The 27,787-nt window shown below is 43.9% G+C and overlaps 1 pseudogene; it reads left to right on the top strand.

Moving 5' to 3' along the window:
• The window catches only part of LOC106747407, a 256,552-nt pseudogene that overhangs the window by 123,970 nt on the left and 104,795 nt on the right, over positions 1–27,787 (top strand).

The following is a 27,787-nucleotide window of genomic DNA, read 5'->3' as shown; positions in this document are numbered from 1 at the left end:
GGGGGGGGGGGGGGGCTGCTCTGCGTGTCCGCTTGTCTGAAGTCTGAATACGTTTCACGGTCGCTCGAAAATTGGCCCCGCGAGTTTCGCCGACGCGCGCGATCCGACGGCGGGCGCGTAGGTGTCGGAGGACATTAAAAGGCGCTTTCGGGCCAGCGCCAGGCGCGAGCTAACGAGCCACCCCTTCGCGACGGACGGACGGACGGATGGACAAGCACGACGGGGTGAGAAGGTCCACGGGGAGGGAGGGAAAGGTGTGGTAGACGGGTGACCCGGCGGTGCGCAGCCTCGGAAATTGTGTCGCTACATCGACGCGAAAATGTTTAATCGACAATCACGGCTCGATTGTCGTCCGCGCTACGTAACCGCCTTAATTGCGGCGCGTTAATTATAACGGTATGATTATTGGACCGTGAACGTGATTACCGGCGCGCGTGTCTACGATGATTAACTCGTCTCTGTGACGGTGAGTCGATCGAAATTGCCTCGTGATTCGGTCCGCCGAAAAAGACGTTAAGTCTACCGTGCGCGCGTCGCGAGCCAATTCGCATACGACGGCCTTGAGATTCACTTCGCTCGCTCGTTTGCTCTCGAGCATCCGTCGATCAATGCCGAATCGCGAGTTCGCCGAATGACGATGGGAGAGACCGGAGGCTACGCACATGAGGTCTCGGCGATACGTCTTCGCTCTCTCGATATCGAGCATTTTCATGCCTTCGATATTAACCTTCTCTAACAAGGTTCATGCGGTTGCGCTTCGCACAAGGGTCGGATCCGACCGGTAGAAGCATTTTGTAGCTTTTTTAACTAATTTTTCCGACTAGATATTTCTTATTCTCACAATAAGATGAGAATATTTAAAAATAAATAAATAAAATATATAAAATATTTGAAATATAGAATACATTGTAGTATTTATTCGGGCGGAAACTTTAAAACTCATTTGTTGAATATTCAATCTATTGGTTTTCTTTTGGAAAGAATAATATAATATAAATATGTAATAGAGGAGTAAAAAACGAGAAAAATTTTTGTTTGAAAAAACTTTATTAAATAAAGTAAGAGAGAGAGAGAGAGAGAGAGATATCCGTTTTGCCCTTATAAATGGTCAAACAATAATTTTCATTGTTAATTTACGACAAATATTTTGTCAAACAATAATAAAATAAAATAAAAAAATAACCGTAAAAAAGTAACGTTAAAATTTTATTAAAGAGAAATGCAATAGAGAAAAAGATATTCGTTTCGCTCCTTTAATTGATCAAAAAATAATTATGTATTATTATTATTGTGAATTTATGACAAATATTTTTTCAAAAAATAATAAAATAAAATATAAAATAATCGATAAAGGTGACATTAATAACAAAATGGGTCGGATTCGACCGTGAGAGCAAGTCGGATGGGGAAATTAAGTTTTATATCGGCCAAGATACCCAAGATAGGTAGAAATGTATGCAGTTTTCCTAGACACCCATTAAATTACTGCCTAGTATTAATGCATTCTAATTTCTTTCCGTGCAGTCGCTGCGGAAAGATTGCTTGAAAGACTCCTCCGAAAGAAACTATACAGAAGAAAACTATAACATGTTATGCTTCAGCAGCGCGTGTGCAGAAGCGTGGAAATATGCCTCCGGTCTGATATGACCCAGCCTTGTTATACGAGGTTTAATATCGAAAGCTGGTGTGTGCCGAAGACGCAGCGACTCGGCGCGAGAATTACCGTTTCACGGCGACGCCCGGTATTACGGGGGGTGCGCCGTAAAGCGGCGGCCCACGAGGAGGAGTTTAAATACCAAATCCGATTCATCTTCCAAATCCCACCCAGCCGCGGTGCGTATAACTGCAGCGCCATTAAAGCGTTATTCGTTACCGCGAATAACTCGTAAGTGTGCGCGCGATCTTAGCCACCGACGGGGGGTGGCGTGCGGCCCCCCGGCTACTTACATCTGGGAAACGAACCGTAGGAGTATCTTCGCTTATAGCGGTTGCGCTTTAGTCACACGAGGGTTAATTAAGTGGCGAACATGCGACGGAGAGCTGCGCGCAAGAGCCGACAAAGACGGCCGCCGCGAATCGATGGAACAGTCAAGAAGGATTCCTTGGAGATTTTGCGCCGAGGAAGGTGCAGGGGTTCGCCGGGCGGCAAGTTTAAGTTCTAGAGACAGCGCGGGGCTACGGCCGAGATAATGGCACCGGCTTATGCCTTACAAAGGCAGAGAGAGAGAGAGAGAGGATGCCGTGCTCTCGGGTCGGACTCGTAACGCGACACTTGTGCGCTACGGCTTAAGTTTCGTAATACCACTCGGGCGACTGTGATACAGAAGATACGACCGCCAGATCGTGAAGGGTAGCGGGGCGCCGGGGACTCGGAGGAGAGGGAGAGCCGGGAGACTTAATACAATTTGCATATCCTCGACTATATGCGCCTTCGGCGACCTTCGCTGGGGATTCGCGGTGTGCGAACTCGCGCGCCGTGGCTGGAGACGAGAGGGTGGGCGACGCGCCCCCCGGGTTCCCAGCGTGCGTTGAATATCGGTCGCGAAAACGACGCGAACGGGAAAACGCCGTCGTCGTCGTCGTCGCGAGCGCTGATAAAACGGCTTTAAACTTGGCACCGGAAGCGGCGTTGTGTTGATTCAGCTACGCGCGGCAGCGATAACGCGCGTGCGCTTCCCCGCGGTGTCCCTCGGTGTTTAATTAACTTCCGAAGAGAGCTCGCGGCGCCACGAGGCGCGCAGGATCCGAGAGGGATCTCGGGAACGAGCGCGCGATGTAATTGTTTCTTGACGCGGGGTTTCGCCATATGGGCTTCGCATCTCGGGGTATATAGTCAACTTTCGATATACGTAGATCAGGCATACGTGTTACATGTTACATCGAAAATTCCTGGCCTGAAATTTCACGCTACCGATCGAAGCGGCTCTATGCGAGACCAGTGAAAACGCACGTTACGACGTACGGCTATCGTCGCGTTTTTATTCAGGCATTGCGCGATGTGCGCGAGGTAGGTTTGATATATGTAGGCTTTTGCGCACTGAGAAAAAAACGTGCCACCGTTCAAGTGATATTTATTTGAAAGTAAAACGGTTACTCCAATGCTCCTTGGCAAATATTTACTAGAAGTAGAAATATAATTGATTGACTGTACAGAGTAATTCCGGTTATCCTGTATACGATTGTGTTACTTAGTACGTTTTTCTTTTCTTTTTTATCAGGGACCATCCACCTACACAAAGAAAAATATTATTGTACCGCGAAGAGAAACAAACTGCTTACTTGATTATTTTTCTTTTAAGTAATGGTTATTTTGAATAAAAAAGAACTCTTTTAATAATAGTATTAAAATATATTCACATCACAAATATTAGAAAATATTATAAAAGCTCATTATCATTTGTTCTAGAGAAGAATTTGTCCTCTTTTTAAAAATATTGTAAACTTTATCGACAAAAAATGAAATCGGATTAATTGGAATAAATAAACCGAAGATTTAGTTTCAACATTTTAATTTAATATTCTTGATTAAAATATGTATACTAAATTTACTAGGATTCAAGATATATTTTGAATACATTTGACGCTTATGATGAACTTATGATATGCTTGCGGATATATAAACTTACGGAATACGTGAAACAAGTAACATTCACTGAATGTAGTATGTATTTTTCTGCGTGCTGATAGTAGATTATAGTTCTTTTCGGCGCCAAACATATTTTATAGTAACAGCAACATGCACGAAATGTTATTATCACTGGCGCTGTAATAACATCTGCTAGAAAAATGATCCTTTTGATTCTTTTTGTGTTCGATCTAGAAAAAGAATATGTTAAGTGCCGAAAATAACTATGAGGATCAGTGCGTAGTCGAGGACTAGCTGTGTACGATCAACGGTCATACGATGACGCTACAATGATTTCGTTCATATTTCGATGTTATTCCTCGGTCGTAGGAATTTACCTCCTTCCCCTCTCTTTCTCTGTTATACATGCGCGTGCAAAAACGCAGTGTTGCGTTAAAGCGTGGAAAATTACGCGCTTTCAGCTCTTCGCGCATTGTTTTTCCGCGAATATTGCGGGGGCTCCGGGCTGAGTTACGCAGGCGTCGATGTCGTCATTTCACGGGTGCGCGATAATCAAGTCCGCAGGCTCCCGCAACCTTCCGCGTTCAATCGACCGGAAGAACGCATCCCTTAATTTGCAACGGGCTTGGCGGTAGCGAGTTTTCATTAATTATTCTCGGGTCCCTGTCGAACCGATGATTACATCGAATTCCGCGAATTCGCGCGTATACGCGGCTATTGGCGCGACGAGTAATTACGAGCGCAGATAAACGCGAGGGAAACCCGGCGTCGCATATAATTAAACGCATTCCTCCCTTTTTCGGTTCTCTTTCGAGCGAACGGAAAATTTGCAAGAACTCCGGCTATCAGCGCGGCGTGCGTACGTACGTTCGTTCGTTCGTTCATTCGCTCGCATTCGCACTCGCGCCCGCGCTATTTTGGTCGATCCGCGCGATGAACGAGCGCGTTTACGTCCGCGTTCCGCCGTAAAATAAGCGGCGGTTCTATTTACCGAACGCTGAAATATGACGCTTTTAATGAAATTGTATCCGGCGATGCGGCGGCGGTGTCCGAAAACCGAGCGATCGTCGGACGGACGCACGCATCCGCGCGATTACCGTAACGCCGGTTTCGTCTGCTTTTGAGCGAAATCATTTCGCGATTATTATTATCCCGACGCGTGCTATTAACGCGTGCAAATGTCCCCAATGCCGGGGGAAATATCTGCTTCTCGCGGTCGCGCATCTTCGTTTTTAAGGAATTATATGTTTCATCGTTTCAATTTTCACTTCGCTCGAAGACAACGAAAACTTGGATACGAAATTGGATACAAAATCAAGCGGGGAGAAAATGAGGAACGTCTTCGCAAAACTTTTCTACTGATTTGCAGTGTTATAACTATGATGACTATTGACTGCTCCTCAGTGATAAATATTGCACTTTAGAGAGATTATGAATTAACAACTACGAGTGCATACACTGGTGTATTATTTACGTGCCTTCTCACACAATCAGATATTATTCTTCTTCTTCCTTCACTGTCCGCTGTTCATATCCACTCGCACTTTTCTGTTTCCCCAGCGTTGCCCCCTTCTACAATATCGTGTTACAAAGAAAGCACCACTGTTAACACATCTCTCTCTCTCTCTTTGCTTCGGCTCTCCAATGGCAATACTCAGTCTGTTTTTTATATATCTGTGGTGTAAACATCGACTAGCTCGTCGTAATGCGCGGAACGTCGCGATCCCGCCATCCGCTATTTCGCAATTTACGCGGAATCCTTCATAATTACAGCGCTTTCAGAGCGCCTCCGATCATTCACTGTCAGTGTGCACGCGCGACGCTCTTTGCCCGTGTGCGAACCAACGACGATCGAAGAATCGAACGTTTCGAAATCGGAGCTACTGCGACCGGCCGACGGTAGGGCGATTTTCGGCGGGCTGCATACAAACGCGAGGAGATTAACCGATCGGTCGCGAGCTATCGAAATCGGTGATACGAAAAGCCGGGATCTCCATGAAACTGATAACGCGTATTCGCGTAATGCATCGACAGTGATATGCGGCGGCGGCGACGGCGTGAGGAAGAGCGGCCGGGGGAGAAGGGAACTGGGAAAGGATCGGGGATGGGTGCTGCAAGGTAAACGATATTTGCGTGGCTGGAGAAGATCGATAGCAATTTAGCCACCCTTCGCCGTTCTGAACGAACACCTCCCGGCGGCGATGCTGCACAGCCACCACATCATCCCCCTCTCGCTTCCCTCATCCCCATCCCTCCCTCGTTCCATTGCCACCAGGTACGTCCACCACCATCACCGCCGTCACCGCCGCTTCCTTCCTCCCGCCGGCGCGTTGCCTTCGTCCGTCTTTCTCCCTTACGAACCCCGCAACGTGGCCTAGTCAGGACTCATCCATATACATCGAGAAAATTAATATCTGGGCTTCGTCGGGTTCGTTCGCGCGCGCTGTGAATAAACCCGGTTGCGCCGCTCGCTTCCAACCCCCGCGGCCCGTCGCAAACCCACCCTTACCGTCGCTTCCGGTGCCGCTCTTCCGCCCCTTTCTCGCGCCGGCAGCGATCAACGTCGTGCCGCTTCCTCTCCTCGCCCTCTCCGCCGCTTTTTCGCTTCCCCGCGCGCGAGAATCACTCAGGCCGTCGCTTGGCGCGCTCCAGCCTCGCGTTGAACAATGTTTCCCCGCTGTATCAGCTTTTTTCACCCGGTATATTCGACGGAGAGCGGCGTTAATTTACGAGGTTTTTCTTGGGCCGGCTCGCCAAGTTGCGATGACGCGTCTTGGCTCGGATGGTATTTTGCAAACCGTGTGTTAAATATACCGGCGAAGGGAATGTTTCGGTATCTTTCGTAACATGAGTATACAGTAAGAAAATTTGTGTTAAATTTAACACATTTCACATGTCCCAAACAGTCCGCAGAAATTTTTGCAATAATCAAGTTTAACGTAAGATGAAATGTTTAAAAATAGTTTTATAATTTGTTAACTTTTCTCCGTTTTTCGAATAAAATCAACCGTCTTTGCCTACATCAATGTATAATGTACAAAAAGATTTTCAATTCTGTGTAGTCAGTAACGAATATAATACTGACAAATTTGCGGTAATACAGAACGACTTTAGGATCCTCTTAAGTAACGCACAATTGATTGTCTTATGTATGGAGTCTTAAACTAAAAAGCCATTCTATTTGTGATTGATACGTAGTAAAAAATTTCGCGTTGAAAACAGTTTCCCACTGAGTGTTTTCCACTGAAACTTTGTGTTAATTCAACTGTTACTTTAACACAGCGAATATGTTAAAAAATATGTTAACAAAATGAATGTCAATTTAACATTACATTTGTGTACTTTTTATCACTTTCCTCATATTAAAGTAACACACAAATTTTAGTGGAGCGTTTTTAACATACAATTTTTCACTGTATGACAAATCGATGTATAATAAAAAATTAAAAAATGATCATTTGGATGAAGATTTAAAATATTGTCTTAAAATTACAAATCAACTATTTTGCTGAAGTCATATCCTCTATAATGTAGTCATAATTTAATAATGAGGACGAATTACTAGATTCACCCCCAAACGCGGTGCGGGTCTCGCGTCAACCTCAAGATGTATTCATAATTAACTCCGATGAGCGACAGCGAACGTATCGGGTTGATGTTAATAATTATGACGACGACGTGAGAATTGCATTTTTCTTCCGCTATCACTTCCCCCTTCCCCTTTACCCCGAAGGAGATGTTGCGCAACCGCCATTTTCCATTACACGGTCGGTAATCCTCCCTTTATTACGTGCTGAAGGCCGCCGTAATACTTCGTTCTCCGAAGATAAATGTATCGCTACGATGATTAATACGTGTAAGACAGGCAGCAAAAATTTCATTCGGGACCGCAATGCGCGCTTGTGCAGCGCGTACGATTCCGTACACGCTCATATTTTACCTTTCCTTTGCGTTCAACTTGCGGATCTCGTATCCGCGCGCATTACTCGAGAGCGAATTCTCGGTCGAAAATCTCGCACAGTCTCAGAGTCTCGCGAAAATCAGATTCGACGTTTCTCGACTCACCTTACCTCTTTAACCCTACACTGAGAAACCCATTTAATTGAATCAACTAAATGGGGTTTTCAGTGTAGTTTCGTACATTCTGCTCCAATGGAGCGCCGAATATTTTTCAGTTTTCTAATTGTTACACGACATATTATTTTCTTTGTCTTAAGGTATCAGGTCCGTTACGAGCGCTATGATCCGCTAAAAATATCAATTAGGACGAAAATGACAAGACGGTAAAGTCGAGCGGTTTCATGGGCCGGAATATGACGAATTAAGGACTTAGAAATAAGTGTCCGGAACTAAGATTAATACTTCAAGAATATCCCTTCAATACGCTCAGCTTATAACAATGCTCAATCTGTCGCGTTATTTCTCGCGAAGCACGACGACCGCAGCCACCATCACCACCACCACCGCCATCTTTCCTTCCTTCCTTCCTTCGTCCTCCTACGCGCTGACGTAACCAGGGGTAACGTCCGGCGCGTAGCCGCTTGCGCGAGCGCACCCCGCTTATATTTACATATTTAACTAACCCAACGGCGCGAGCATTAGCGCAAACACAGACGGATAATCCGGAATATATTAATCCGCGGCGGGCGCATACCATCGCTTTGAATTAACGCGAATATTCCTGTGTAAGCCCGCCCCCCCCCCTTCACCCCCGCACGCACTGCAACGTCGAATCGGACGAGTGCGCCCCATGCACCATCCTGCATGCATATTGCAGGTATGTTAATGCGCTTTCTCTTCCTCTCTCCGCCCCCTCCCCCTCACGATCTATCTGCCTTCATCTCCTCTTCTCTCTATCTATCTATCTTTCCCCTCGGTCTCTTGACATCGCCGTTCTCCGTGCGGCTGGATGCGCACTTTAACGACCTAAGTAGGGAACGAGGGAGGAACGACGCGACACGGTCGAACGTCCTATCGGAATTTCTCCTTGTCTCCCTACGAGCGAGTTGATCCCGTCCGTCCGTCTGCTAGGGAAAGGGTGGAGAGCATCGGGGGAACAAATGATGTCACAGTGGGCGCAAATCAGCGGCGCGTATTTAGCGGTTCTCGACGTTTAGCGATTGTCTCGCTACGTCAGCTATTGCGAGCAGTCTTCTTAGATCGTGCGTGAAACCGTTTCCCTCGCTTCGGGAGTGCATTTTTAGGCGAGAAAGAGAAAGAAAGAGAGAGAGAGAGAGAGAGAGAGAGAGAATAGGAATGCCACCTCTGTTCAATTGCAATCGGTAATTCATTTCTAATTGGATTCATTGAACGCGAAGCAGAGGGAGGAAGGGAGAGCGCGTGTTTTTCCGTATATCTTTACGGTAGAATACATTATTATCGTTAATGCGAGCGCGCGCACGCGCGCATTTGTTAATATGAAACAGAGTTCTCGTTATATTGCGTAATATTATAACACGATTATATTGGGATTAATGCGTGCCGATATTATTATTAACAATATCTATCAAATCTATCAATGCGAGGCCAGAACTCGACTGTGATGTGGAAATATCGTTTTGTCGGGGAAAACGATATTTCCACATTACTATTGTTACCGGGCGGTATATTGACCGTAACGTCAATTGACTGAGAGATCCGGGGGGAATGCGATTTCGCGTTATTAAGGCTTATTAGGACCCGATATTGCCCCCCCTCCCTTCCCTTCCCACCCCCTCCGACAATATTACTCGGGATCGAACGTCCGCACTGTGTATCGATATTTGCGATATATTTTCCGCGAGTCGAGATAAGTAAGCCCGATGATGAGAGGAAGGTCCGACCGAGAGAGAGAGAGAGGGAGAACGAAAGAGAAAGAGAACGAGAGAGCGAGCTACGAGGAACGTAGCCTTCCGTAAGCCGCTTTCGTCCCGTATTCCCGGGGGGGATTCTCGAGTCCCGGACTCCTGCAGATCAAATTGTCGTCAAATATTTACGGGTACGGGCGATTCGTCGTGCCGCGCTCCGAGTATGTCGTAACGTCGTCGCCGCCGTCGTCGCTTGCCACGTCGTCACGAATCGGACGCGGAAGGCAGGAAGGCGCCGCGACGACGTACTCTCCTTGCGCCGTCACGCGCCCGCCGAACGCGCCTTTTGAATCTTAACAAGTCGTAAAATCGTAGCTACCCTCACCGGTTAATTCTCGATTCCCCTCATCGGCTGGAATACCGAGCGCGTATTTTTCTTTTTTTTTTTCACTGATCTCGCGATCGTCTCATTGATCGTGGTCGCTCTTACGGGAGATTCCTCGGATAAGAAGTGCTCTACGACTCTTCGCTTTTTTACGCCGTCTCACATTTCCCGCTCTCGCGAATATGCGGCGCTCGTACGGAAGCGGACGGTTTTTCTTCGCATATCGCGAAATCAGACTCGGTTTCAGCGGATGAAACTCGACGTCGTTGAGCACCCGGCTGTATTTGTCGACCTATTTTTACGTGGAAAATTGGCGAAACCTATCGCGTCGGGGCTCTCGTCGCCGGTCGCGGCAAACTAAAGGGCACGGTTCGTGGGCGGATAATTTAATCCTTGATTAATTTAATACCGTGATTACCTTAAGCGATACGCGATATTGGTTTGACCGGGATATCGTTAACGCTCTGAACCAACTCGCGCTTAATGCGCGGAACAGGGTTGGCGTGGGTATCCTAAAATGCACCAAGTTCGGCGCGCAGTCGTTCTCGTCGTATCGCGGAAACCATCCGGAGTCTCGAGAGATCTCCACTGTCTGCGAGATCTTTCAAGTGCGCTCCAGCGTTGTTGCCGTATAGTGGCGAGATATACGGAAGATATGCAGGCTACGCTGCTCCTGCAGCTGAGAAATTCTCGTTCGTGGCGGGTAATTTTATCGCGCGCTGATAATAAAGTGAGAATGCAGCCGGTAAATACTCGGGAGTAATCTTGTTCCGGTAGTCCGTCCCTTAAATTTCCATCTTATTTCGGCTTAAAAATATACATGTTGCGAAAAATGTGCGAAGGAGACGGAATGGATTTTTCTATAAATATACGACGCTTCGAGGAACATCGACGATGATGAATGCGAATGTCGCGCGAAGAAACTAATTCGCGAACATCCCGAGTCGAAATTTTAGACTTACTTTTCGCTCGAATTTTTTCACATTTATTGGTTCCGGAGAATCAATATTTACATACATATTAATAATGAAATGTATGTAGATATTTTTATAAATCAACAAGAACTTGAATAATGATGTTAAGTTAAGGATTGGAAATTCTTCTTGCAATTTTTAAACTGTAATAATAACTACGTCTTTAATAATTACATAATAAAATGTTACTGTTTTATAAAAACTAATACGTATGTTGCTTACTTTTCTTATAAATATTAGATATTTTAATATATTTAAATTTCTATGTTTACTATTTTAATTAACGAGTTTTAAAAATGATTAAAAAAAAAGCTCTTGATTTACTTATATTTGGTTTACTTATATTACAAAAAGTCAAGAAGAATTTAGAAGTATCACGGTAGGAGCAGCAAACTATCCGAGTGGAATTTACGTAGACTATAAATAGAAGCTGTAAATTAAACAGAATCAAAAGAGATTGTTATAGGCTTCAGAGTATCTAAATAAGTTTTACACAGAATATTGAGTCTTCTGACCTCAATATAGAGCTATAACTTCAGCTGGGGAGGTTAAATAAAATCAAATGAGGTTCATGTAGGCTCCAGACTATCAAAGTAAGCGTTAAATTGAAATTTCAGGTCGAAAATAGGATCAAAATTTCGACTCGGGATCAGACGGAACGATTCGCGCGGGCGTCGCTTATATAGAGAAGATTATTTTTGCGGCACGCATTTTTAGCGCGCGAGGAATCTTGTTCGTTTGTCAACGCCAGTCGCTTGTCACCCTCGAGGTCGCATAAGCTGGCATCGAGACGAATCGACGTCGAAAGGTTTCAACAGGCGCTACGGTTACTCTCTCGAACGATATCGCGTACTACTTAATTCTTCATTCATCTTCATCACCTGTTCCCGGTTTTATTTCGTCCCGAAATAGCGCGACGTGTTCAATATGACGTGGAATTTTTCACGTTGCGAGCGTACCGTTCGAACGACAGTCATCTTCCGAGGTTATTCACGAGTATAAATGTATAAATAAACGGAAAGAATTGTACCTGATGAAACATTATATAATTAATCAGCTAATTCGACAAATTATTAGGCTTGTTTTGTATCGATAATTGAACTGGCAAATCTGGTGAAACAGTAGTTTGAAATAGTTGGTCCGTGATAATACTGTTAGAAAGGTAATAGTTAATACAGCACGAAGAAGCTTGACAAATCTGTGTTAAATGATTATAAACATGATTTATAATACATACTTTGACACTGTAACAAGAGAATATCAAAGTTATTATTTAATGTTTAAAAACGCGTAAAGGAAGAATCGTTTTTCGCCTTTTAATGTATACGATACTTTCGGCCAGGACTAACCGTATTAGGTGTTTGTGAATATATTATATGCATCTCGATAGATGCACACGAATGCACGCTACTACAGAAGTGATTGTGATGTCGAATTTTTCCATATTTCTCTATATTTTTCACACTTTTCGGTCACACATATTGATCATAGATCTTTAAAGTTATTTTGCTATTTTATCTTTAATAAGATGCCTAAACAAGAGGCACAAAGGAAAATATAACGTGCATGGAGAAAAGAAATGCTAGATTTAAGTAAATAATTACTTTAATATTCCTTAGCAAATTTTTACTTGGATGAAGTAATACTTATTTAATTGAAATAAAGTATTTTTAAAGTAAATTTTATCTTAGTAAAATATTTACTTGATTCAAGTAAAATTTAGTTAAATCCAAATAAAAATTTGCTAAAGAATATAGGAATAATTATTTACTTGAATCTAGTATTTTTTTCTGTGTACAATATTGTCAAATCTATAGGTTAGCTATCATATACTTCAAACGTTACCAGAAATTTATTATTATTATTAAATTGTGTATTTTACGTATCAATTTCTGGTAAACTTAATGGTCAACGATTTTGTAATTTTTTCATGATATTTTTTCAAATCTCCTTTATCGTCTTCTTGTTTCTCATTAAAACCGTAAGAGACCGTTTGGTCGTTAAACTTAAAATTAAAAGCACACCATCGGAAAACTGTTCTCGTAACTATAATATATTCAAATAGTGTTAACTTTGACTTCAATTATCGTAGCTTCGATATGGTTAATCTTTTCTCCAATTTTACATGTATGTAATTAGTATTTCAACTAATGTGTTATAATTTGAAAAGATTCCCAAGAAAATAAATTTACGGACCAACTGCCTTAAGAATTTCGTCGTTGCCCACGTCGAATCAAACTGAAGGTTGCGTTTGATTTTCACGTTTCAGGAAATACAAATTTAGAGTTGTTGGATAGTGAGAGCGGGCCGGACCTCACACTATCACCTCAAACCTTCACGTCAACGGCGGAGGCCTTCATCAATGACAATAGCGACAGTCTCGGGGTTCCAGGAGACAACGACACCGGTGAGTGGTCTTGAAATTCCAACCGTTGACGAAACGATCGTTCGGCTAATTCCACGCGCTTCTCGCACCTCGCGCGAGAAGCATCGTCGCGAATTAACGATCTTTCGACGTGCGCTTATGAGAGGGCCGTAGGAGCGCCTAAGAGTAATGAACTTTCGTTTTGTCCCGAAACTCGACGACGCTACCTGACGGGACAAATACCGGGGTGCGCTAAGCACACGATCGAGTCGCTTAATCCGACTTAGGGCGCGCAAGACGATGAATCATAGGATAACTGCGACAATGCAATTCGCTTGACAATGATTTTAACGCGACTTCCCGTAATTCGATTTAATTCAATCTGCGAGAGTGCAAAATGTCGATGGCGCCGAGTCGTTAAGCGGCGGAACACGGGACAATGCATTAACGTAATTGTTGCTCTCCTCGTCAGCGGCACGTAGGAGAACAGCGGTTATAACTAGTTCGAACAAGTCAACGTGGGAACGTGGGCGAGGGGAAGCCGTTGTCGCGCGTGTGCCGCGGCACATAATGCCTATTGTTTCCGGCAAGTATAAGGGGCACCGTCGGGACAGTCGTGCACAAGTGCAACGCATTGTTTCTTGGGGAAACGTTGAGGGACAATCAGTGCCAACCATTGGGGGTATAGCAGTAATTTCAATTATTACATTCCGCTCCCGCCCGAAGAGAGCCGTTAATTCGTAGAGCGTTTCCGCGGTGCGTAAAAAGTCGCGGATGCGGCGAAATTGATTCTTCGAATTGTCCTGTTCGACACTGATGAAGAATAACATGTGTTATTCGGGGGACTGTAGAGGGAAAGCGTTAAAACTGGGGTATAGTAAACCGACATATCTCAGTAACGACGTTCCTCAGCTATCAAGTATTGAATTCTGCCCGACAGAACAGGAATTTTCTTTATTGTACAGTCGTGGACAGAAAGGTTCTCCTATTCTTTAGACATAGTGAAATCGGAGACTTAGAATTAAATATATAATTTATGAATATTCGTGCATCATGACTGCTGCTTTGGAGTATTTTTGTCGGTTCACAGAATAATCAGCATTCATAATGCACGAATATTCACAAATAATACTCCAAATTCGAAATTTCCGATATCACTATGTTTAGGGAATGAAACAATCTTTCTATTTACGACTCTATCTGGGATTTTTCTGTACAGTAGTTGGAGCTGAAATGGCAGTTTCTGTTTGCAAACACGTTCGGTTGTATTATTTGATTTTTGCTGTACTGGCATTTTTGCTGAACCATCTTTTTGTGCAAATTAGGTGACAAACCAGCGTTAAGTAATTTGACAATGCTATTTATAGCGTATGTTTTGAATTTTTAAAATTATTTTTGGGTCTTTTGCCAATTTTTATCCGATGTCACTAAACCATACAAGAAAAGTTAAAGTTAGGTTGTTCTGTGACCGAGATAACCTTTACTGCTCTTATAACCGATCACATCTGAGCTTTACTGTGAAATATTATTTCACAAAGTACAATTGAAATTATCGATGACTGATTTTCCCGTTTTTCTTGTTTCTTTATTTACGATGATCGGAAAGAATATGGAAAAGGAATCTTTTTCATGAGCGATATACATGGTAAAATTAAAGAAAATGATTTTAAATATATAAGATTATAAAGATAACATGTACAAATATGTAATAAATGTACAAAATAATATAATTTTAGTGCTTTTATTTGATTTTTTTAAAATAATTTTCTATAGATATCATGAGGAATATCGGTTTTAGAGTCTAGTTTTTAGAAACGTCAACATCTTAAAAAATAGTTATTTGCAAGGAAATATGTAATAATTTTCATAAGACCACTTTATATTTTGATAGAGAAGTGTCGTTGGTTTGCATCTGTGCACATAAATTTTAAGTTTACTTTCAACAGGGCTTTAAAGGGACAAAAACAAAATAGTATATCGGCTTTTATAGTTTTTCTCTATCGTAGTTAATTCGGTCAATACGTCGATGTGAAAGATGAAAAATGCAAGTTTCGTTTGCGTTTCCCGGGTCATTGTTACATTGCGCCGCTGTTTAACAATCGTTTTTTCTTCCCGTCCGATCGGATATAGATCTTGGATGCGACGGACGGATGGTTTGCTTATTCATTCGGCCACGACCTGCAAACAGTTGTGCTTGTCTTCTAAAACCGCTGGAGGTACTTATCCGAGCCGTTCTATTTTCGAGCCCACGCGTGCGATGTTTTTAAGCTCCTGGCGAAATCAGCCAAATCGCACGCTGGTCCGACCCACAAAGTGTGTTCCCGTACACGTTCGGCCTTTGATATTATTTTCTAAACAGCAGCTTTCAACAAGCATGTCCGACGAATCACGCGTTCTATTTATGATCCGCGATGCAAGACGTTATGTAGCTCTCGCGCTACCCGGCGACGTCGTTAAATATCATCATGCACCTGCTGCGTGATCTCTGACGAATGCTTGGCCCGAGCCGAGCCAAAACGCGATAATTAATGCGCATCAAAACACGTGTCGCGCCCAAGATGTTTACCGAGGAGTGTTATTTTTCACAAATAAGCCGCGATGTGAGTGTCATTAATTACGCGAGAAATATCGATTTAACACGACTTAATCCTCTAACGACAAGGTGGATTTTCAACGTATTCAGGAAGATGGAGTCGGATCCTTATGCTCTGTTTTGTTCATTTTTCACGTAATTAATATATAAAATGGGTAAAAAAATAAATAATAACATGAAACGTTTCTTGAAACATTTCAAGAAGAGAAACAGCGCGTATTACACACTGTAAGATAAATGAAGCCGTGGGGTCAATTTGACCCCGTCTATTATTATTAAAGGGTTAAACAAGTACTTTCATGCTCTGTGTTAATTCCGACGCGAAAAGGTCTCGCGTCGCACTAGTTCGCGTCGGGATCGAGAATTGCCCGTTGAATGATGTCGGTTGACTCATCTCGTCTTTTGTGAGCCAAAAACGACTTGATCGCGAGACGCGAGCCAACAATTGCGCGCGTTCCCTCGATCGCCACGTTATCTTCGTTATGTTAGCGGACGAAGCATGTCAACTTCTTACCCGACTCTCGGATCGCTCGACGCTCGGGAACAATTCGAGACAGTTGCCCGATTATTTCCATATGATTACGACTGCTTTTCTATATATTCCGCTAGTTTTTAATTGAGCCTTAGAGATATCACTTACTGATCACGTGATTAGATTCTAAAATTCTATTGACCTCCTAATGGCAAGGTAGATTTTCACAACATATCAAGGAAGGTAGAGTCAGGTCCGACCCCATGCTCTGTTTTGTTCATTTTTCTAATCTAATCAATATACAAAATGGTAAAAGAAGTAAATAATAACATAAAAATTCTTCCTCTATTTACAGATGAAAGAAATATAGTAAAGTTTATTAACTGACTTTAAATAATTGCGGTAAAACGAAAAACGCTTTGACTAATTACCTCAGTCTCAAGGTATTTATAATTATTAATATATAATTATTAAATTAGTATAATTAATTAAACCGAATTAATGAAATTAATATAATTATAAATATTATATATGGATTAGAAAAACATTGCAGTTCGATATGATAGCTGAACTCAGCTGTCAAAAGATAAGTTAACAGTAAGAAACCTTTTCTGCATTGAAATCATCGATTTCATCATCGTCGTTAGATAAAACATTGCCATCCACACTTCTGAATAGATTTTATCTGGACCCTCATTCAAATCTTTATCGAAATCTTGTTGTTGACATATTCTAGTTCTTACAGTATTTTAGGAGTAATAAATCGTGCCTTCCATTTCATGAATAGAAAGAGAAAATAAAGTGATATTAAAATAGTCAAAAAAATCTGTTAGTAACATGAGATTGAATCTGACCCCTCGGCATTGAGGGAGTTTTGACATAAGCAAGAACTGGACAGACACGTCACTTACCTGAACGACCCCGACATTAAAACGGCTCGAGAACGAATGGAAGATAAGCCGATATAATCTTAAAATAAACAACGCACGTAAAAGCTGTAAAATAAACGAGACGTGGGGTCGCATCAGACTCCAACCTTATCATTAGAAGATTAAAGTATAATCTTCTTGACAGTTGAGGAATAGAATCAGAACAGAAAGAAGATTAAGGATCAAAATAGTGCTTAATTTTGAGGAAGGTTCGATCTTAAGAATTACAGCGAAATCTTGCGAAACAAGCGAAATCTCGAAACATCTCGCACGATTCGAGCGTTCTCGTTTAAAACCGCGTTCTCTTATTCCCTGTATCTCATAGCGTGCAGCATCCACCCCCGTTTCTCCTCCATTACTCTTTGGTCCCCCGTTTATACTCGGCGCTAGGCGGATTTATTGGAGCCGGTTTGCGGTGGGCGAAACGCGCGAGGAAGTCGGCGTCGGATTTTGCCGCCAAACTCCAACCGAGCGCGGTCGGCGCGACCCTCTTTCTCTNCCCCCCCCCCCCCCTCCCAATCACACGATGGTTGCGTAAGGTTGGATATAAGTTTCGCGCTGGTGTAAGTTGGTTAGAACAATTTCGTGGCGGGTGGGTGTACCGATGCGACGCGACGTCGCGCGCGGCGACGCTGCGGAGAAAGGCCGCACGGCTCGCCTATAAATAAATCTCATCATGGCGAGACGATATTTACATATCGTCCAGTACGGGGCGAGTATCGTTCGCGCGTGTAAACGCCCTCCACGAGAAACAGTTTCACACCTGAGAAACGCGGAAGAGAACGGAATTCTTTCACGGAGGCGGCGAGAATGAAATCTCTTACGTCGTTGCGTCGCTGATATTTTCGCTTTTACGCGAACACCGACATCGACGGTCGTCATTGACACTGGTTGACTGGAAAATATCGAGTGCGGTCGAGTCGAGCGAAAGGTTGACCGATTATGCATCATGAATGAAGCCGTAACGTCGCGTCGGTCGTCGAATCGGATCGTTTCGGTTTGCTAAACTCTACACTATAGAGCTTGACCGATACATTATTTATGGGGATAAATGGATAACAACAAAATATCACGAATAAAATATTTCCCTCGATAAAACGCGAAAATTAAATTTAATGTGTAACCTTTTATGTTGAGTGGACGCATCCGATATATAGCGTTAACGCTGTAATAGTGGGCGGCACGTGGTTTACATAACACTCGCTAAGTGAACTCCGTCCCGCTCTCGTTATACGCTTACAAAACCGAGCCCCGCTATGTAATAATAGTTGCGATATTTTTATATATCCACTCTCTCGCGCAAATACGCACGCCTCCGCGCGTGTTTTATTTTATTTTTTTTCCCCCTTTTTACTGTTTTCTCTCGCAGCGATACAAACTGACATGGGCTTCATATTGAATTACGCTGAGAGTTACGTGAATCGCGTTCCGCGCCGGAAACGAAGGGACTGATGGGCAAGCGTATCAAAGTTCACGGAGGGGGCGTTTTTGTGTCCGCTGTTGCGAGGTTAATCCGATACACCCTGATTGCGAGTCGCGGAAACGGATGGAGCGAGAGCTGAACGGTCGGATAGTTCGCGATAGTTCCGTTGTTCCTGAAACAACACCGTCAAGTGGATCGTAAGAAGAGAAAAGCGCAATCGCAGTCGGACGTGATGCAGTTCGCCCCGGGACATCGGTGGCATTCGTGATGCCGGCCTCGAGATGCATGTCGCNGTTCCCCCTTCGCCCCCCCCCCCCCGCTCCTCCCCCGGGCCGTCAAATCGATCGTTACGTGATATCCGTGGATAATTCGACACACTTGTTCGATGAATTCAATTCATTCGGCGATACGCACTTTGAGCTAGATTTTTAATTAGGATTAGAAATTATATTCGAATTTCTGAACTTTCGACACATTAAATTTGAATAATGGAATTCTGAAGTGTGAAAATTCGAATACTCGGATATTCGAACATTCGAAGCTTCGAAAACGGGAAAGTACGTTTGCTTGTTTTATAGGCATAATAAGTAGTATTTATTATCCTAAAGAATATCATTTTTTTACTTTGCGTCGTACTGTTATATATGACAAAATTTGCATTTATTTTAAATAGAAAGTCACTGAGATTTTTCGTTTATTATTTGTGTTTTCTTCACATATATTACTTCAAACGAGACAAATACAAATCTCAGAATTGAACTAAAGAAACCAAAGAACACGTATGTTCAAAAGACATCTCAAAGACGTGCTTTAGATGTCCTATTATCTAAAAGACGTCTTAGGACGTCTTAGGCCGGTATTCATAGTCGGATTTTATACTTAGACTAAGACCGCTTTAAGTTCATCTTCAGATGCTATACAGCTAATTTCACCGGCTATAAAACGTCTGAAGATGAACTTAAGACGATCTTAAATATATGATCCGACTATGAATGCCAGCTTTTAGGCTCAGCTTTTCATTTTTTGATTAACCTGTGATTTAGGCTTAATGATGACATGAAAAATTTTTTTTTTCTATTCATGGTTAATTATTAAATTTTGAATTAAATTATTAAAATTCGAAAATGAAGTTTCGAACATATCGAATAGTGCTAGATCTATTTTTAATTAATTTAAACGCCTGAAAATTTTGCTCGCCACGAAATTATGGACACGTCGTCTTTGAGAGCTCCATTCGTCTCGCCTATTTTTATTTCTTTAGGTCGATCATTCGTGGAAACCACCGCGCGTTTCAGCTTCTCATACGCGTAATTACATAAGCCGCCGCCGGTTTCGTCTTGCGATAGGGTGATCAATTAAGCATAACTGTAAACGACAGGTATGGCGGAGCCGTTATCAGCACTCATCGCGTATTTCATTTCCTATTCTATTTATGACTTTACGCGATTGGCGCGATATTGATCTTCCCGAGACGTAATGGAGACGGTTGAGCTGTATGCGCCTCATTGTCCGATTGCAGCAATAAAAGACGTTTCTCGAATATTAATTTGTGGTTCGCCAAATTATTATANAATGAGCAAAGCGACGGTTCTCGTGGGCGGATAGATGCCCACGAGAACCGTCGCTTTGCTCATTATGTCTGATGTGCGCTGATTAAACTTTCATGCGCGAAATGTCTGCATCAATTGTTACATTATCGTAACAATGTCGCGATGCGTTTAATACTTGATCGTCCTCGAGCATGCAATATGCATCGTATGTATTATTAAGCCTTAATGTGATATGGTACAGTCCATTTAGTTATCGATTCTCGACTATCGAGTTTTCAGTGCTCGTGTAACGTGCGTTTGCCGAATAAGTCCGCCGAGTACGCCGTCGAGCGAATCGACGTTTAATCAAGTACATTATTTCGCAGCCCGGTCGAGAAATTCCGTCGTTCCCGATCGTCGGGGTGAAAAGGCTGCCGTTTTTCTCGTTTCCTTCTGAAATTTCCTAACGACACAAACCGTGAAGTGTTCATTCAAGTTGGCACGACGATAGCTCGGATTTTCGTCGCGACGTTAAACATAAACGATTCGCCGTTCCTTTTGGATTTCGCACTGACGTTACGCCACGTGCACGCTGGACTCCTGACATGAAGGAACGCGAAGAAGATACCTCACGCGAAACGTGAAACCAACGGCGCAGATACGTCGTTCGGCCCTCCGGTGGCCCACTTTTCGCCGGGAAGTACCCTTCAAATTCGAGAAGCGAATGATATCGCACTTTGAGCGATTTCCAATTATTTTATTCGTAGTTCAGGTTTTATCGGCTTAACGAGAGAATACTTCCGATAATACGGACACGAGAGAAAAGGAGATAGGGAGTGAGAGAGAGAGAGAGAGAGAGGAACGCGAGAGAAACTGGCGACCATAATGACGGCGTGGCACATTGGCTGATCGATATAACGCCGCCGGCACTCTCTAAATAACACTGATCGAGATTCGTCGGCGCAATTGCAAAAATCTACAGCCCGCGGTGGCCGCGATGCCATTGGTCGAAGTAAGAGGGAGAGAGGGAGAGAGAGATATCGAAACAGATCTGTTGGAAGGAAACTCGTCCTCGGGTTCCTTCGTCCGCTCTTATCCTTTCTCGCCCCCCGCTCCCATCTCTTCGTTCTCCCTCGTCTCCGCCTCGTCCTCGCTTTTCATCCTCCGTCGGAGGGAATTCACTTCGCCGGGTAGTCCTCTGAGATTCCAATGCGCTCTCAAACACGCCGAGATTACGTCGAAGCTTATGGATTCCTTATCCAATCTTTCGATCAGCGTTCGGACTCGGGCGTCTTACGCTCTTAGAACCGCATCTCTCGCGGAGCTCTCATTCGTGAAGAACTTGATTTTGTGGGTATCGCGTGACGCTAAAATCAGCCATGTTCGGCAAACAACAGCGGACGCGGAGCGAAAGGATCTCTCCTCCGACGCGTTGACGCGATAGCGAATGTTTAATAAATAATTTCCTATTCCCGCATAAAAAATTTCTTGGAGTCTAATTGGGAGGAGGGTGAGATCCAATCCGATTTCTCGAGATAATTATGGATTATAATTGAAAAATTTACGCACAGACACATATTCTTCCTCTCTCTGTCTCTCTCTCTCTCTCTGGTTAGAAATTTAATGTTTGAAAAATATGATTCTAAGTGGGGAACAGATTTGGTTGTCTCCAACGTTTTCCCAAAGAATTTTTGGTTTTTATTTTATACTACGATTGAGCAAAATATATAAAACACTTTAAGTATATACACAAGTATAAATGTACGTTACACGCATGCTATTAAGTATAGGATAAAACAGAACAATGGCGATCACCTAAGCGGAATTCTCATGAAAACGGTAAGAAATGTCGGACTCAAGATCTTCCAGTTGATACTGTATTAGGATAGCCTGTTTTGAAACAACTATGGATACTTTAGTCGGAATCTGTGCTGTATCCGGGAAAATCACGAGACTTCTATGCGGGTTGATTTTTCCCATTTATAGTGGAGGAAATCTCATTAAACTGTCAACGACATTAGAACCTGCAAGCATATATCCTCTCCAGTCCATTGATTAAATAGCGTTTCCAACGAATCTACGTCACACGTATTCGCGAAAGCTTCAATATAGAAACACGGCTGTGAAATGGCAAGAGAAAGCCACGGGGAGCGCGGAGCACTTAGACAATCGGGGAAGTCTTACGAAATTTATAGCAGCGCCAAGAGAGGAGAGGAAAGAGCGAGCGAAAGGAAGAGCGCGCGGGCGACTTACGGTAACGTAACGTATCACCACCACGTGATGTCACGAAGAAGTTACGTAAAGAAAAATGTAATTTTAGATCGAACACGTTCCCGCATACGTCGCAAGAAGCGGGGAGCAACGTGCTCGCTCTCTCGATCGCGCGGCGCAACGCCCGAGAGCGCGTATCGATACGCCCGACGCCGGTCGTATACGCGATATTAAAATACTCCCCGGAGATGGGCGAGATATTGATTTTCTAACGAACGGCGCCGGTGTAACGATAATCGTTATTAACGGCGTTTAAATTGTATTTTCGATATTTCGGGGAGCTATTACTGGTTATCGGTCCGGCGAGGCGCGCCCGCGAAGGCGCGTAAATATTACAGTTTACGTAAAAGCGCCAGTGGATTACGGTCGTCACCGGATCCGTGCGCCGATATAACCAGCCCGTCGCGCCACCACCGCCAGCGTCCTCTCGAAATTTCCCTTCTCCGAAGGTGGGAGAGAGAGAGAGGGAGAGAGAGAGAGAGAGAGAGGGAAAGAGCGAGAGAGGATGAGACTGAAAGTTTATGCTTCCGTTCGCCGATCGCGCTCTTAACGGCGGTTAACGCTCGTCCAGCGTCGCAACGCTATCCCGGGCCCCTTCAATAGCCCGGTTGCGCTAATTTACACCGAAATCCATAAACGGCCAAATCGAGAGCTGGCCCGCGGTTACGTAAACAGCGTCGTAGAACGCTCGTTTCCGTGACGGCAGGTCACCTCCTGGAGGTCACCTCCGCAGGTCTGAGAGGATATTATAGAGACGTGGGTGGCGGAAGGAAACGGTGCAGGAGGACGTAGCGACTAAGGACGAGGAAGCGATGTCGCGAAGAGCAGGGTGGCTGTACGAGGCTGCGAGAAAACGACGGAGACGGAAAGAGGGATGCGAGCGAGTGCGATGAGGAGAGATGCAGAGAGCGAGAGAGGAACGGGAGGGAAGAGAGAGAGATATATAGAGATAGAGCAGTGACGATGTGGTACAACCTCGTTGACTCTAATGCGGGCTATTCAGCCTCCACAATGCGCTAGTAATACGATTTCGCCGTCGCCCGGTTCTTTATCTCTCTCTCTCTCTCTCTCTCTCTCTCTCGCTAGACACGAACGAACGTACGAGCTGGACGTACTCACGCACGCGTGCTCGCGCGTACACACCTGTCGGCTCGCACGCGCGAGGGCACACGCGAGCTGCCGTGCGAATTTACGAGCGGCCCGCGTCGAGTCGCCCTCTGGAGGGCTCTTCCCGGTTAACGGGAAGCGCGTTTCCGCACTTGTGCCTCGCTTATCGTTTATTTCTTAATAATTGCCGCGCATGTGCGCATGGAATTATGCCTCTAATTGGTAATTGTAGCAATCGACTGCGCGCACGCGCACGTGTGTGTGTGTGTGTGTGAATTTCATGATATACACATGCTATTTCAGCTGAGGGCAATCTCTCCGAGCGGTTTCCGTGCCGAGAGAATGATTTTGCACGCGACGTTGCAGCGTTCTCGAAGAATTTAATCCCGACGTAGAACAGCGCGGATCTTTCTCCCCGTCTCTTTATCTCATTCTCTCTTTCCATCTCAGCCTCCAGCTCGCCTCTTCCACTTCGTCTTTCGGGCTTCCTCTCAGCGAGATGACTTCGCGCTCCGTTTCACGCGCAGCAGCACGGCCGTTTTCAAAAGTGATCGCCGGCCGAGGTTAACGCGAATGTAATAACATTACGAGGGGTCGGCAAAACGGCTGGGATGGATCTTTGATCGCCGCGAATTATCCGGAGTAACCTTCCGGAATGCACCGAGCGAGCATAAAGGAACGGCTCAGCGCGATGACCACTGCGCGAAGTTTCGTTCTCGCCGGTCTCGATTGTTATCCTCGAAAACCGAGGAAAATCGCGGAAGCGATCTTCGAGCAGCAGCGTAACTTCGTAAAAGGGAGTTCAAGACTCACGACAACGCGCGTGCACCGCGCGTAGACACGTGTCTACCGAGCGGGTGGGGGGTAGGGGAGGTTAATCAAATGTTGAAACGCCGGTCTTTGATCGAGCCGGGACAGGCGCGCCGGTGAAAAGCTCCGCGCGCTCTTCAGCAGAGGCGAACTTAAATTGAAAGTGTCCTCCGGTGTACAAGGGGAACGGTAGTAGTTGCCGGGTAGCAAGAGGGAAAGGGATGGGGGGGGGCGGGGGGAGGAAGGAGAGCTGGCAGCGAGGTTGAAGTTCTCCGCGACATAAAGAGTAAATAGCCGAAGGAGGGAACGGTCGGCTCGCCGAAGGAGAAGCGGAAGAACGGAAGGAGGAAAAGATGAGAGGCTCGCCTCCCAAAGGAAAAGAACCGGGCGCAACTAGGTAAAGAGAAGACGTTGCGAGCAGGCCAAGAGGAGGAGGGAGTGGAGGAGGCAGCGCGGAGTTGAGCCAAGGGGTGAGGGTTGTAGTGCATTTTAATAATCGCGACTAAAGCGAGCGGCAGCCACCTTGGAGACGTTCAAAGCCGCGCGAATTGCCATTACCGTGGCCGCTCCGTGAGCTCCGGAAGTGGCAGAGTATTGACATTAAGTGTCCTCTATTCCGGGGCGCGTGTACATCTTCCTCGAGAACGACGACGACGGGGCGTCGCGAGGAGTCGCGTCGTTCTTTGGCGCGCGCGGGACGCTGACTCGGACTCGTTCGCCGCCGAACGGAACGCAATTAATCATCGGTAAGTCGGGATTACCAGGCGGAGCCTCCGATCGCGGCTGTTTTATTTCTCCGCGTAATTAATTAAAATTTCTTGCAGCCTCCTGCAGTCCGGGACGCCTTCTTGCGCCGCGCGACGCGCTCTCTGAATAAATCATTCGGTGTCGCGGGGCTACGCGCGAAGTAATATCACGTGCGAAATCGTCGTTTATATTCGTCGAATCGCGTACCGCGCTTATTTTCACGCGCTTATTCTCGAGTATTTCATATCGTGCCTCTTTGTCCTTCTTGTATTTTACAGCCTCGCGTGCGCGAAACGATTTTGATCATTTACGAACTCAAGTAAAACCAGTCGCGGCGATACGGCGGATGATCGCGTGCTTGGATCGCGCCTCTTTAAATTGGCTCGCCGTTCTGATGTACTTTTGTCAACGTTCTCGTTAGCAATGCTTTCCAAGATTTCGACGGCAGACAAAGTTGCTCCGACACGATAAAAATATCTCGAATCCAAATTTTGGTTCTATATTATTATTTCACGTAATTCTGTGAAGATTCTGTTGAACTAGTGAAGAACCCGTCGAAATATAAACATTGTAGAGATTAGTGATCCACAACTGCTCTTTGATGCTGGTTACTCACAACTGGTTACACACCGCCCATGTTTCCTTATTCATGTTGACACTTGAAGTATTTGCTTCTGAATGAATTAATACTCGATTTAATATTCGATTACCTCAATATTCTACGACAACTTAAAATTTACCTTTAATTTAAATAAATAAATAATTTAAATAAACAGTGTATATTAATAATGTTGCTTATACAGGACGTTCCAGAATAATCGCGTGCGAAGTACACCGGAAGATTCTTGGTACCGAACAAATCAATTGTTTGTTTACCAAAATTCCGTTCAAATGATGTTTTTAAAATAAGATTTATTTAAAATTGTCGAATTAGCGCACGAGATCGCATGCGAGGCAGAAACGGCGTATTCAGCGACAGAACAAATTTTTTAATGCCACTAAAAGCATAATTACGAATAAAGTAGTATGCTTAAATGACACACAGATAATTTTTTATACGAATTTTTTATACGATTGTTGTCTCAACGGTTTAAAAATATTTGTGATTTTAGGAAAGGCCAATGAACTATTGCTTATACAAATTATTCGCATACACACGTGATAACAAAAAAAATGCAGAAATTAAAAGAAAGCGTTGGAAAATTTATAGGACTTGCAATCCAAAAAGCATTATTAGAGACACAAGTTGATATTTGCGAGATTAGACCGGTATTCACAGTTGTGAATTATTCATGATCTACCATTGAGAATATAATTAATTACAGATTCTTATCTATGTATCGTTATTTGGTTCAATAATTTATGTTGTGTAAAATGAGCCTAGTTAGACGAATAATAACAGATTCATGAAGTTACAGTCATTTATCAAATTACTACAAACTACGAATGTCGACCTTAGAGGGGTGGATTCCAAATTTCGACTCGAGATATCACCTCATTCTCAGTAAGTACGTCAAAGATCCATATAAGATACACCCTACATAATAAATGACTTAACGTACGAAGAAATACATGATGTATCGCTGCTCATGATCCCGTTACGTGATGTCCTTCTTCGTCCTGTCCTCCGGCTGCTCCGTCGTGGCACTCCGGATACTCCCTCGTGGCACTGACGCTGACACTCGCGATTACACGATTCGATCGGGAAAAGTGCATGTCAATTAATGCGATTCCGACGAGTGTCCGATTAAATATTTCAAGAGTCGACCAGGTAATTAAGTCACTCGACGGGGATAATTCGCGCACCGATACGACGCGTAATCAGCTATTGCTATTGCTTCGGCGAGCGATGCACTTTCCAGCCGATTTCAGGCACGTGTTAACGCTCATTCCTCTTTCGAATCGTATCTCTCCCGCGCAAGTGTCAGCGTCAAGATGGATTATCCGGAGCAGCTGGGAGCAGGACGCGGGATCAGCCAAGACGGAGCACGCGGAATACCGGGACACGAGCAGCGCTATGTCGTTCATTTCCAGGTATGTGTGAAATCGTTTTACTCTGCAGGACATTTCCAATCTTGATGGAAATTTAACGAACTTATACTCAGAATAAGGAGATATCTCGAGAGTCGAAATTCGAAATCTACTTTAGCGCTAGTATTTATTATTTGGTACATAAGTACGTCATCGTACGATAAATAAGCGTATACTTTATTTTACGTAACAAGAATTATCGACTCGAGCAGCCGAATAACGGCACGTGAATACGAATCTATAATGAATTGTACTCTCAATCAGAGATCGTGAATAATTTATAACGTATGAATATAGCGGTTCAAGTCTCGCAAATACTAATTTGTGTCTCTAATAATGCTTGTTGAACTATAAGTGTCATCTTGAATCCTTTCCCTCCCTCTTTCAACCCCATCTTTTAATTTCCACTTATTTTTGTTATCGTATCTAAATTGAATCTCTATTGCTGCATAGCGTTATCGAACACGCAACTATTAATTTTGATCTTACAATTCTATTCTTTTCAGCTGTCTCAAGTTTTCAAGTCCGGTTGAAATTTTCAACTTCAATACAGAAGTGTGATAACAAGAAGATGATGTGAAAGTAAAATGCGCTATTTCCTTCATACGTATTATTCCTATTACATTTATCTATTATAATTAATAACACTCACTCATCACACATTTTACCTGTTATTAAGCTATATATTCAATACATTGAAATTAAAAATAGATATCACAAGGAAAATATCGAGATGATCGAATACTAAATCACTTTTAGATCAATTCTATTTTTAGAGC

The sequence above is a fragment of the Dinoponera quadriceps genome, unplaced genomic scaffold (genome assembly GCF_001313825.1).
Source record: "Dinoponera quadriceps isolate SergipeBrazil2010 unplaced genomic scaffold, ASM131382v1 scaffold2414, whole genome shotgun sequence".
NCBI classification, from domain to species: domain Eukaryota; kingdom Metazoa; phylum Arthropoda; class Insecta; order Hymenoptera; family Formicidae; genus Dinoponera; species Dinoponera quadriceps.
Note: the sequence above shows the minus strand (reverse complement) of the source record. Positions and strands in the feature narration are given on the sequence as shown.